The following is a 13,110-nucleotide window of genomic DNA, read 5'->3' as shown; positions in this document are numbered from 1 at the left end:
TTTTTTTTCAATTATTTTGAGATGGACTTTCACTCGTTTCCCAGGCTAAAGTGCAATGGCATGCTCTCCGCTCACTGCAGCCTCTGCTTCCCGGGTTCAAGCGGTTCTCCTGCCTCAGCCTCCCGTGTAGGTAGGATTACAGGCACCCGCCACCACACCCAGCTAATTGTATTTTTAGTAGAGACAGGGTTTCACCATGTTGGCCAGGCTGGTCTCAAATTCCTGATCTCAGGTGATCCACCCACCTAGGACTCCTAAAGTGCTGGGATCACAGGCGTGAGCCACCGCGCCCAGCCACCTCCAATAGAAGGAGGCAGAGAGAGGTTTGGCACCCAACAGAAATGAGTTTAAATCTTGGTTTCCCTAGTCCTTGGCTTAAGCTTCTCTGGTGCTCAGTGTCTTCCTATGAAAGGGAATGAGAGGGGTCTGGGGTTGTGACAAAATCATGTTTCTAGTACCGGACAAGGTGATGGGCACCTGTAATTTCAGCAACTCAGGAGCCTGAGGAGGGATGATCGCTTGAGGTCAGAAATTCAAGCCCAGGCTGGGCACAGTGGCACACACCTGTACTCCTAGCACTTTGGGAAGCCGAGGTGGGCGGATCACCTAAGGTCAGGAGTTTGAGACCAGTATGGCCAATGTGGTGAAACCCCATCTCTACCAAACATACAAAAAGTAGCTCGGCATAGTGGCGGGCACCTGTAGTCCCAGCTACTGCCAACCTGGGAGGCAGAGGTTGCAGTGAGCCGAGATTGCGCCACTGCACTGCAGCCTGGGCAACAAGAGCAAAACTCCAACTCAAAAAATAAGTAAATAAATAAATAAAATAAAAATAAAAATAAATTCGAGCTTAGCCTGGATAACATAGGGAAGCCCCATCTCAAAATAAATAAATAAATAAATAAATAAATAAATAAATGAAATAATGTTGGGCACGGTGGCTCACGCCTGTAATCCCAGCACTTTGGGAGGCCAAGGTGGGTGGATCACCTGAGGTCAGGAGTTCAAGACCAGCCTGGCCAACATGGTAAACTCCTATCTCTACTAAAAATACAAAAATTAGCTGGGCGTGGTGGCACACACCTGTAGTCCTAGCTACTCGGGAGGCTGAGGCAGGAGAATCACTTGAACCTGGAGGCAGAGGTTGCAGTGAGCTGAGATCACACCACTGCACTCCAGCCTGGGCAACAGAGTGAGACTCCATCTCTAAAAAAAAAAGTAGTCAGGAAGAGACATGAACAAACATTGGCGATGAATGGGGTAGCAGTGGCACTGGGGACCAAAAGGGAACAGATATTTTGCACTGCAATTGACATCTCTTTTCTTTTCTTTTTTCAGACAGTCTCCCTCTGTTGCCAGGCTGGAGTGCAGTGGTGCGATCTTGGCTCACTGCAACCTCTGCCTCCTGGGTTCAAGTGATTCTCTTGCCTCAGCCTCCTGAATAGCTGAGACTACAGGCGCCCAACACCATGCCCAACTAATTTTTGTATTTTTAGTAGAGACAGGGTTTCACCATTTTGGTCAGGATTGTCTTGATCTCTTGACTTTCTGATCCGCCCACCTCATCCTCCCGAAGTGCTGGGATTACAGGTGTGAGCCACCACGCCTGACCAATTGTCATGTCTTTTCAATATTGCGCACATATGGGTACGTTGTAAAGGAAAATTTAAAATCTCAGGATCCCAGCACCCCCATCTTCTTATGCAAAAGGGAAGGTCATTGCAACACCATTTTCCAAATGAATAGCTGTTCCTAACATCACATAACAGCCAGACAGCTGTCTACTGAGCAAGAAAAGGCCTCAGGCATCTGGGAAGGGCTGCCACCCGCATATTATTCATAAGTAATTATTTGCTGACCTCCTATAATCAAGGACATGCCAATGTTAACTTTAGGTCTACAATCTTTTTTTTTTTTCTTTGAGATGGAGTCTCCCTCTATCACACAGGCTGGAGTATAGTTGCGCAATCTGGGCTCACTGCAACCTCCGCCTCTTAGGCTCAAGCAATTCTCTTGCCTCAGCCACCCGAGTACCTGGGATTACGGGCCTGCGCCTCCACACGGGGCTAATTTTTATATTTTTAGTAGAGATGGGGTTTTGTCATGTTGGCCAGGCTGGTCTCCGACTCCTGACCTCAGATGATCCACTCGCCTTGGCTTCCCACAGTGCTGGAATTACAGGTGTGAGCCACTGTGCCCAGCTGAGTAAATGTCTTGATTTGCACAGAATGTATGGTGATATTGGTGGACTTAAGGACACTGAATTGTTTATCAGGAATAAAGTATTATGTGTATTTTCTGGGGCCCTGGGTAATGCTGTAGCATTCAGGGTAGATTGAGTAAAAAAAAAATTTAGAGATGATTTCCTATTTGTTTTTCCTTCTAATTTTCATTCATCTGCTATTTATTCTCTTCTGGCTTTGCTTGTGTATGCATATACATATAACCATTTTTTTTTCTTTTGGTTTCTAGTGGAAGGCTTTTATTTGGTTCTGTGAATAGTCATTTTGTTTCCTATGTATTTCTAGCAAGTTATTATTCATTCCATTCATCTAGAATTCCTAGGCTGCCTTTGTCGGGCCTGCAGGAATTAACGGATCATACCAGCTTTTTATTTTTTATATTTATTTTTTGAGACAGGTCTCACTCTGTTGCCCAGGCTGGAGTGCAATGGCGCAATCTCAGCTCACTGCATCCTCCGCCTCAGAGGTTCAAGTGATTCTCCTGCCTCAGCTTCTGGAATAGCTGGGACTATAGGTGCCCGCCACCACACCCGGATAACTTTTTGTATTTTTAGTAGAGATGGGGCTTCATCATGTTGGCCAGGCTTGCCTTGAATCCTGACCTACGGTGATCCATCCTCCTTGGCCTCCCAAAGTGCTGGGATTACAGGCGTGAGCCACCCCATCTGGCGAGTATACTTTCCTTTTTTTGTTTTTGAGACGGAGTCTTGCTCTGTTGCCCAGGCTGGAGTGCAGTGGCGCGATCTCGGCTCACTGCAAGCTCCGCCGCCCGGGTTTATGCCATTCTCCTGCCTCAGCCTCCCAAGTAGCTGGGACTACAGGTGCCCGCCACCGCACCCAGCTAATTTTTTGTATTTTTAGTAGAGACGGGGTTTCACCGTGGTCTCGATCTCCTGACCTTGTGATCTGCCCTCCTCGGCCTCCCAAAGTGCTGGGATTATAGACGTGAGCTACCACGCCAGTCTTTTTTATTATTTTTGAAACAGGGTCTCGCTCTGTCGCCCAGGCTAGAGTGCAGTGGAGAGATCTCCCCTCACTGCAACCTCCTCCTCCCGGGTTCAAGGGATTCTCCCACCTCCTCCCAAGTAGCTGGGATTACAGGCTTGTGCCACCATGCCCAGCTAATTTTTTTGTGGGCTTGCCCAGCCTCGATATACAATTTGAATGAACTCCAAGGTCTAAGTCAAATTACCTATGGTAACCCATTAGGTATCAATGCTATGCACGTAAATTGGAGAAACAACGGATATTCAAGAGCACATAAGTCCGATGTTAACCATGGACTCATGGAGAATCAAGATGGCCACCTTGTCCTTCCTGACTCCTTAGAGCGTTTGTTATTAAAAATTCTGCAGTTGGGCGCGGTGGCTCACACGGCTCCTAATCCCAGCACTTTGGGAGGCTGAGGCGGGCAAATCACCTGAGGTCGGGAGTTCGAGATCAGCCTCATCAACATGGAGAAACCCCCATCTCTACTAAAAATAAAAAAAATTAGCCGGGCATGGTGGCACATGCCTGTAATCCCGGCTACTTGGGAGGCTGAGGCAGGAGAGTCGCTTGAACCCAGGAGGCGGAGATTGCGGTGAACCGAGATAGTGCCACTGCACTTCAGTCTGGGCAACAAGAACGAAACTCCGTCTAAAAACGAAAAATAAAAGGCTCTGCATTCCATGACTCATCATAGAAAAGACAAAATGATCCAAATTAAATATGTATTGCTGTGCTGACTTACAAATTGCTAGAACAGTTCATAGCCAATGTTTGGTTTGTCAAATCCGTATTCCTGAGAAGACAAAGCTTCAGGTGCATTTGGCTACCTCATGGGCCATTTAAACATTTCAGTTGTCAATTGTCATTTTCAATGCATGTTTTTTGGTTGCTTTCCCATGCAAGAGGGCTGATATTATAACAGTAGATGATTATGCTACAGTGTATTTTCACCAGGTACTGAAAGCTTTTTATGGCTCACTGACTTGGGACAATCAATTCCTTCACAATCTAGAACCTGAAGATTGGCTCTTCTGTGAACATCAGAGAAAGAATGTCCTTGCCATCCACACTACAGCAAAACTTCAGGATCTTGAACTTTGGGTTCATAATCTCACAAGAGGGAAGTTTTTCGCCAGAGGAAGATGGCATCCTTGATATGAACAGCTTTTCCCAAGATCACAGATCAAGACTTCTCTTTTTTTTTTGAGACAGAGTCTTTTTTTTTTTTTTTTTTTGAAACGGAGTCTCGGTCTTGTCACTCAGGCTGGAGTGGATAGCGCAATCTTGGCTCACCGCAACCTCTGCCTCCTGGGTTCAAGCAATTCTCCTGACTCAGCCTCCCGAGCAGCTGGGATTACAGGTGCCCACCACCATGCCCGGCTAATTTTTTTGTATTTTTAGTGGAGACAGGGTTTCATCATGTTGGCCAGGCTGGTCTCAAAATCCTGACCTCAGGTCATCTGCCTACTTCGGCCTCCCAAAGAGCTGGGATTACAGGCATGAATCACCGCACCCGGTCTTGAGATAGTTCTTGCTCTGTCACCCAGTCTGGAGTGCAGTGGTGCAATCTTGGCTCACTGCAACCTTTGCCTCCCAGATTCAAGCGATTTTTGTGCCTCAGCCTCCCCAGCCACTGAGACTACACACATGTGCTGGTTAATTGTGTGTGTGTGTGTGTGTGCGACAGAGGTTTGTTCTTGTTGCCCAGGCTAGAGTGCAGTGGTGTGATCTTGGCTCACTGCAACCTCCGCCTCCCAGGTTCAAGCGATTCTACTGCCTCAGCCTCCTGAATAGTTGAGATTATAGGCGTCCAACACCATGCCCGGGGAATTTTTTGTATTTTTAGTAGAGATGGGGTTTCATCATGTTGGCCAGGCTGGTCTTGAACTCCTGACCTCAGGTGATCCAACCACTTCGGCCTCCCAAAGCGCTGGGATTACAGGCATGAGCCCTGCGCCCAGCCTCCGTCTGTCTGTCTGTCTGTCTCTCTCTCTCGACTGAGAGAGAGACTGGGGACAATCATCTCTCTCTATACCGACAGAGTGAGAGAGAGAGAGAGAGAGGGACGGAGTCTGGCTCTCACCTAGGCTGGAGTGCAGTGGTGTGATCTTGGCTCACTGCAACCTCTGCCTTCCGTGTTCAAGAGATTCCTGTGCCTCAGCCTCCCAAATAGCTGGGATCATAGGTGCGCACCATCAGCCCGGCTAATTTTTGCATTTTTAGTAGAGACAGTTTCGCCATGTTGGCCAGGTTGGTTTTGAACTCCTGACCTCAGGTGATCCGCTGGCCTCGGCCTTCCAAAGTGCTGGGATTACAGGCGTGAGCCACTGCGCCCGGCCAAATAAAATAAAACGTTAAATTCAGGACTACTCCTCCAAGTCTTCTGCTCCCTTTGGGCGCCCAGGTGAGCGGGGGAGGGGCTGGGGGAATAATAACATCAAAAGAGCGCCTTTTGCTCCCTTATTCCGAGGAGACTTCCCTGGGTCTGACTCCCAGTCCCCTGCCCAGCGCCCCGGCGGCCTCTCGAGCCCCTTCAGAGACCAAGATGCAGAGATCAGGACGCCTTTGCGCCACCCCAGGTGCCCGCCCCTAGCTGGCTCCGCCTGGGTCCTGAGGGAAGGTGAGGTCGGGGCCGGGCTGCGGTGTGGCAGGCGGGGTGTGTGTCCGCCGGGCTTGGTGCCTCCGGTGGCCCGGCAGCACCGTCCCACCCCTGCCACCCTCCGATGGGGCCGCTACCTGTGTGCCTGCCAATCATGCTGCTCCTGCTGCTGCCGTCGCTGCTGCTGCTGTTGCCTGGACCTGGCCCCGGGTCCGGCGAGGGTGAGTGAGGAAGGGGCTTTTCCGGAACTCAGGAGTTCCGGGATTCCTCCAGCCCTTCCTAGGGACCCAGCTGCCCTGCCTCCCATCCCTCCCCAAGTTCCTAGGAGCCCTAGAGCCCCCAGCTCGCTCTTCTAATGCTCACCCCCACTCTGCGCCCCAGCCCTCTGCAGGACCCCCCACTCACTCCTCCCAGGGACCCAGAACTAGCCCAACCCTTCCCCAGGGGCGCAGAGTCCTCTCCTGGCTCCCTCCGCCAACCGGCTGTGACCCTCTCCAGCAGCGCGGAAGCCTCCCGGATGGCCTGATCTGGGGTCCTCGAACTTAGCCTTCATTCCACCTGTCCCTGAGATGTGAGACACCAGAGGGTGGGAGGAGCAGGGGCAGAAAGGGCCCGGCTTGGGGGTGGGAGAAGAACAGATTGTGCCCCTGTACAACAAACCCCTGTGACACACACACACACACACACACACACACACACACACAGAGAGAACATACTGTCCCTATCTCACTCTCCATCCCTTGGGGTCACCGTAGAGAGGTCCCCTGGGTGACTGCCCATTTCTGGGGTGCACAGATACATGTACCCACAGAGGACTATGCAGACACTGCCAGCACACAGATGCGCAGGCACAGGACCGGCCCCCGACTCACCTGGCACTCAGGTGTGCAGCTCACCGTATGCAGCTCCCACAGGCAAAAATACTGAGATACTGCTAGGGGGACACACGCACACACAGCTCGAGGATACTCAAGACAGCACTCAGGACAATTTTCAGATGCGCAGTGTACACACACACACACACACACACATACACACACACACAGAGGCACAGACACACATATGTGTACATAGACCCTGGGGCTCACAGGATGCATAGACAACCCTGGCACTCGCCAGGGAGGTTGCACTGGGCAGACAGGGCAAACAGACCCCAACGTGACCTGCCCCACCTATGTTGGCACAGAGGGAGTGTTTTGCTTGGTTATAAGCACAGTGCTCGATGCCCGCTCCATGCAGTGGAACCCTCCCTCTATAGGGGTGTTGCTAGGGCTCTGAGATACCAGAGAGTGGTCAGGGAGGGTGGAAGGGGAACCTTTGGGGACAGCTTCAGGGTACAGTGTTGGGACTGGGACATTGTTAGGGGTCCTCAGGGTGGGCATGTTCCCTGGGTCTTGGTGGATTTAGAGGTCAAGGGACCAATTCTGGAAGCTCACTGTGTGCCAGGGCAGCTTAATTCAGAGCTCAGCAGCTTTTTTTTTTTTTTTTTTTTGAGACAGAGTCTCGCTGTTGCCCAGGCTGGAGTGCAGTGGTGCAATTTCGGCTTACTGCAACCTCCACCTCCCAAGTTCAAGAGATTCTCCCGCTTCAGCCTCCTGAGTAAGCTGGGACTACAGGCGTGCGCCACCACACCTGGCTAATTTTTGTATTTTTAGTAGAGACAGGATTTCACCATGTTGGCCAGGTTGGTCTCGAACTCCTGACCTCAGATGATCCACCTGCTTCAGCCTCTGAAAGTGCTGGGATTACAGGCATGAGCCAGTGCGCTTGGCCAGAGATCTGCTCTGGAAGACCCCCCCAGGCTGGAGGGCACTGCCACAAGCAGACAGTATGGTGAGGGTCCCTGTGGCCACCTGGCAGGCAAGGTGGATTCTGGAGGGAGGTGGCCTGGCAGCAGGATGAGGATGGGGTGAGGGCATTTGAGCAGCAGAGTGTCTGCGTGACCGGGCATAACTGGAGGGACAGTAAATGACTCTTGTGTGAGAGGATGAGGGAAAGGTGAGAGGGGCTGACTACCCCCAGGACTTGGGGTGCATTGAGACCCCTTAGCTTTAACCAGACTCGTGGGAGCCATGGAGGTTTCAGGCAGAGGCATGGGCTGCTGGGAGAGTGAGGACTCATCATACAGAGAGGAAGGCGAAGCTTTGAACACCAAATGCGGTTTGATTTTCCTTTTTTTTTTTTTTTTTTTTTTTTTTTTTAGATGGAGTTTCACTCTTGTTGCCCAGGCTGGAGTGCAATGGTACAATCTCGGCTCACTGCAACCATCTTCCTCCTGGGTTCAAGCGATTCTCCTGCCTCAGCCTCCCAAGTAGCTGGGATTACAGGCATGCGCCACCATGCCTGGGTAATTTTGTATTTTTAGTAGAAACAAGGTTTCTCCATGTTGGTCAGGCTGGTCTGAAACTCCTGACCTCAGGTGATCTGCCCGCTTCGACCTCCCAAAGTGCTGGGATTACAGGCATGAGCCACTGCACCTGGCCCCAAATGCGTTTTACATTTTCTTCCTATTTGATTCATCTTTGTCCCCCAACATAAATATGCTACTTTTTCCACTGATAAAAAGACAAAATGGAAATTAAATTTAGCCTGGACTTCTCAAAAAAGTCAGCATGATGAAAACATGTTCTAGATAAAACAGAAATGAGACTGGGCATGGTGGTTCATGCCTGGAATCCCAGCACCTTAGGAGGCCAAGGCAGGAGAATCACTTGAGGCCAGGAGTTTGTGACCAGCCTGGGCAACATAGTGAGACCCCATATCTACTAAAAATTTAAAAATTAGCTGGGCATGGTGGTGCATGCCTGTATGTCTGGAGGCTGAGGCAGGAGGATCGCTCAAGCACAGGATTTGGAGGCTGCAGTTAGCTATGATTGTGCTACTGCCCTCCAGTGTGGGTAACAGAGTGACACCCTGTCTCTAAAGAAAAAAGAGAGAAGCTGATCAGGACGAGCAAAGTGGCTCACGCATGTAATCCCAGCACTTTGAGAGGCCGAGGCAGGTGGATCATCTGAGGCCAGGAGTTCAAGACCAGCCTGGCCAACATGGTGAAATCCCGTTTCTACTAAAAATACAAAAATTAGCTGGGTGTGGTAGCACACACCTGTGATCCCAGCTACTCGGGAGGCTGAGGCAGGAGAATTGCTTGAACCTGGGAAGTAGAGGCTGCTGTGAGCAAGATTACACCATTGTGCTCCAGCCTGGGCAACAAGAATGAGACTCTGTCTCAAAAAAAAAGAAAAAAAAAAAAATGATGATCAAACACAATGCATCATCCTCCTGGAGCCGTAAAAATCCTAACCCTAACCCAGGAAGCAGGCAGGCCTGTGTGTGAGCTTCCACTCTATTGCTGGTACCACTCGGCTCTGGCAACCCGGAAGGCCACCTTCCCCTGTTGCTACTGTGTAAGGAGGAAGGAGCACTGGTTTGCAAGTCAGAAGCCTGGGTCGAAGCCTTTGCTCGGGTTCCTGCTGGCTGTGGGAATGTGGGGTTACCTTTGCCGGCTGGCCTCCTTTCCTACATGTCCAATGCAGGGGTTCCAGTCACATGCATTGGGCACCATTACGTGTCCGAGCTCTGCCAGGATCTAGATAAATGGCTGGGCTCAGGCCAAGGGGCCTTCCTGTCTGGGCAGTGAAAGTAAGAGGAGATGCCAAGGGCCCTGAGCCTGAGTCTGGAGGGGAAGCCATGAGCACAGGGCAGTCCCAGGGCCCAGGAGCTGCCACAGAGGAGCCCACCTTGGTGACAGACACCTGTAGGCTCATCCGTGATGCCCAGTGCCCAACATGAACTGGACAAACGTTTCATGCACGATTCTTTTTTCCCTTCTTGGCTACCTTGAGGACCTTGATTATAATAGTTAGCCTTTTTTTTTTTTTTTTCTTTTTTTGAGAGTGTTGCTCTGTCGTCCAGGTTGGAGTGCAGTGGCAAAATCTTGGCTCACTGCAACCTTCGCCTCTCAGGTTCAAGTGACTCTCCTGCCTCAGCCTCCCTAGTAACTGGGATTACAGGCATGCACCAGTATGCTTGGCTAATTGTATTTTTACTAGAGATGGGGTTTCACCATGTTGGCCAGGCTGATCTTGAACTCCTGACTCAGGTGATCTGCCCGCCTGGGCCTCCCAAAGTGTTGGGATTACAGGTGTGAGCCACCTGGCCCTAACTTATAATAGTTAGCCTTTTCATGCACCAGGGGCTTTATACTCATTATCTCATTTCATTCATATGAGTTGAAGTCAGCTTATCCCCCATTTCAGAGATGAGGAAACCAAGGCCCAGACAGGTTAGGAATTTGTCCAAGGTCTTACAGCTAGGAAGTAGGATTCAAACCCAGACAGCCAGGCTGTTAACAACTAGGCTCTTCTCAGGCTAATGCCCTTCCCAGGGGTCTCGGAAGCCCTGACCTGCAGTCTGTCGCCTTTGTTTACCCCCAGCCTCCAGGACATTACGTGTGCAGCGGCGTGGGTTCCTGGAACTGGCAGGAACTGTCAGATCCTAGCCTGGCCAACATGGTAAAACTCCATCTCTTCAAAAGTACGAAAATTAGCCTGGCATGATGGCAGGTGCCTATTGATTTGCTTTAATGCGACCCCCAGAGCAAATGCCAGAGAAAAGGCAAGTAGGCAAGGCAAAAAAACTTTATTTACAAGCCAATGTGAAGGAGGGAGCGAGGTTCACCAGTCTCCAGTGGTGGAGGCCGACGAAGTCGCTCCGGCGTTCTCCGGCGAGGTTCCTAGGTCCGCACAGGAGTAGGGACCAAGGAAGTTCGCACCGGTGTTCTCCCATGAGGTTCCTGGGTCCTGCGTAGGAGGAGGGTCCAAGGAAGTTCGCACCTCGTGCCCGCCGGGAGCGGCTTTTATGTCCTGGGCCCGGGAGTGGGCGGGCAGTGGGCGGGACATAGGCGGGTCGGGGGCGGGGAGGCAGGCGTGGCTAGGCGGGTTCCGGTTTTTCTCTGTCGGAGGTCGGGTTGTGCCCGTGCAGTCGACCCCTGTCTTTCCCGGGCGCGGGAAAGTTGACGGTGAAGAACCCGGAACTGCGCCATCTTGCCTCCGTTTGTCCAAACAGGAGGATTGCTTGAGTCCAGAAAGTCGAGGTTTCAGTGAGCCATGATCATACCACTGCACTCCAGCCTGGCCAGCAGAGTGAGACTCTGTCTGAAAAGCAAAAAGAAAAATGAATTGGACTCAACAGTTTTCCTTTTCCCCTTTTCTTTGTCTTCTCTCTTTTGCTTTCTCTCATTCTCTCTCCACATCATTCTTCTTCCAGATGCTCACAGATCCCCACCCTGGAAGGTAAGATGGAATCTTCTAGTTGCCTATGCATTGTTACCCCTTATTCCTTCCAAAGGAACTCTGATTATGTTGGGAGAGGCAATATGTCTGGCTAGAAAACTACATCACCCATTCAGAGATCATTCTGGCTAAAGAGATGGAAGTAGGCCGGGCGCGGTGGCTCAAGCCTGTAATCCCAGCACTTTGGGAGGCCGAGACGGGCGGATCACGAGGTCAGGAGATCGAGACCATCCTGGCTAACACAGTGAAACCCCGTCTCTACTAAAAATACAAAAACTAGCCGGGCGAAGTGGCGGGCGCCTGTAGTCCCAGCTACTCGGGAGGCTGAGGCAGGAGAATGGCGTAAACCCGGGAGGCGGAGCTTGCAGTGAGCTGAGATCCGGCCACTGCACTCCAGCCCGGGCGACAGAGCGAGACTCCGTCTCAAAAAAAAAAAAAAAAAAAAAAAAAAAAAAAAAAAAAAAAAAAAAAAAAAAAGAGATGGAAGTAGAAGTTGTTGGGTAGAGACTCTGTTGGGTAGAGACTAAAAGGGGGCCGTCTCAGATGAGAGTCACACTTTTGCTCATCTCTTTCTTCCTTCCTGCTACTTGGCATGCAGAGGGGACAGCTGGAGCTGCAGTGACCACTTGTGACTTTGCCGTGACCTTGAGGTTGAAAGGCACATGTCAACCATGGTGAGGCAGGGGAACCTGGATTCCTGCTGCCATACCAACCCTGGACACCTGCCTGCAGAACTTTTTTATATGAGAGACAACTCTATCTTTTAAAGACACCATTGATTAGGTTTTCTGTTTAATGCAATGGATACAGAAAGTCAGGGCTACATAGGTAGGAGAATAATCAGCCCAGAACCAATGTCTGGGCTATTGTTACTCAGAGTCACGGTATAATAATAGAGAAGAAAACACTAAATGTAATTCATGGGTCTAGTGCTAGTCCTAATTCTGTCTTTTATATAAGAAAGAACTTATGTCCTTGCTGTTCACCTTCTAAGTATCGCTCGGCTCTCCAAAATTCTTTTGGTCCCCAGTCAAGCAGTGGTCACCATCAGCCTCCCTCATCTTGCACAACTCCCTATGACCCAAGCATCCTTTCCCGCCAGAAAAGTTCCCCAAGACTCCTCCACCATCACCCAAACAAAACCAGCCTCAATGTTAATATCTAGTGATTTTGAGTGTGTATTGTGTGCCAGGCATTGCGCTGGGCACTTTCTACTTATCTCATTTGAAAGCACCCAGCCACCCAACCAGATTTTCTGTATGGGAAAAACAGACTCATAAGTGGCAGAGGTAGAATTTGAATTCAAGTCCACCTGGCCTCTGTAACCACACCAGACCAATCTGGTTCAACTTTTATGTAACAAAGTTGTGAGTTGTTTTTCAGTTGATATCAAGGTTAAAGGTCACATAACCTGAGCATGCCCAGATGAACCAAGTGTACAACCACAGTTGGAACTTAAGTTCTCAGACCAAGGAATGGGGACTGAATTAAGAAGTGAAAACCACATGGCAAAATCCAGGATCCAATCAAATTGAGCCCTGGTGTCACCCCGTGGCAGGATGCAATCAGATCATGCTTCCCAGCATCACCTCATTGCAAGATCCAATCAGACTGTGCCTCATTACCCTATGCTTATAAGACCTGACTCAGTGTCCAACTCAGGAAGGCAGATTTGACCATTTCCTCCTCTCTCCTTGCCAGTCAACTTGCAATAAAGCTTTTCTCTCTTTCTTTCTGTCTACTCTGTGTCCATGTGTTCTCATCATTTAGCTCCCACTTTATAAGAGAACATGTGGTATTTGGTTTTCTGTTCCTGCATTAGTTTGCTAAGAATAATGGCCTCCAGCTCCATTCATGTCCCTGCAAAGGACATGATTTCATTCTTTTTATAGCTGTATGATATTCCATGTGGTATATGTACCGTATTTTCTTTATCCAGTCTATTATTGATGGGCATTTAGGTCGATTCCATGTTTTTCTATTGTAA

The sequence above is a fragment of the Rhinopithecus roxellana genome, chromosome 20, assembly GCF_007565055.1.
Source record: "Rhinopithecus roxellana isolate Shanxi Qingling chromosome 20, ASM756505v1, whole genome shotgun sequence".
In the NCBI taxonomy this organism is placed as follows: Eukaryota; Metazoa; Chordata; class Mammalia; order Primates; family Cercopithecidae; genus Rhinopithecus; species Rhinopithecus roxellana.
This window is presented reverse-complemented; position numbering follows the sequence as displayed.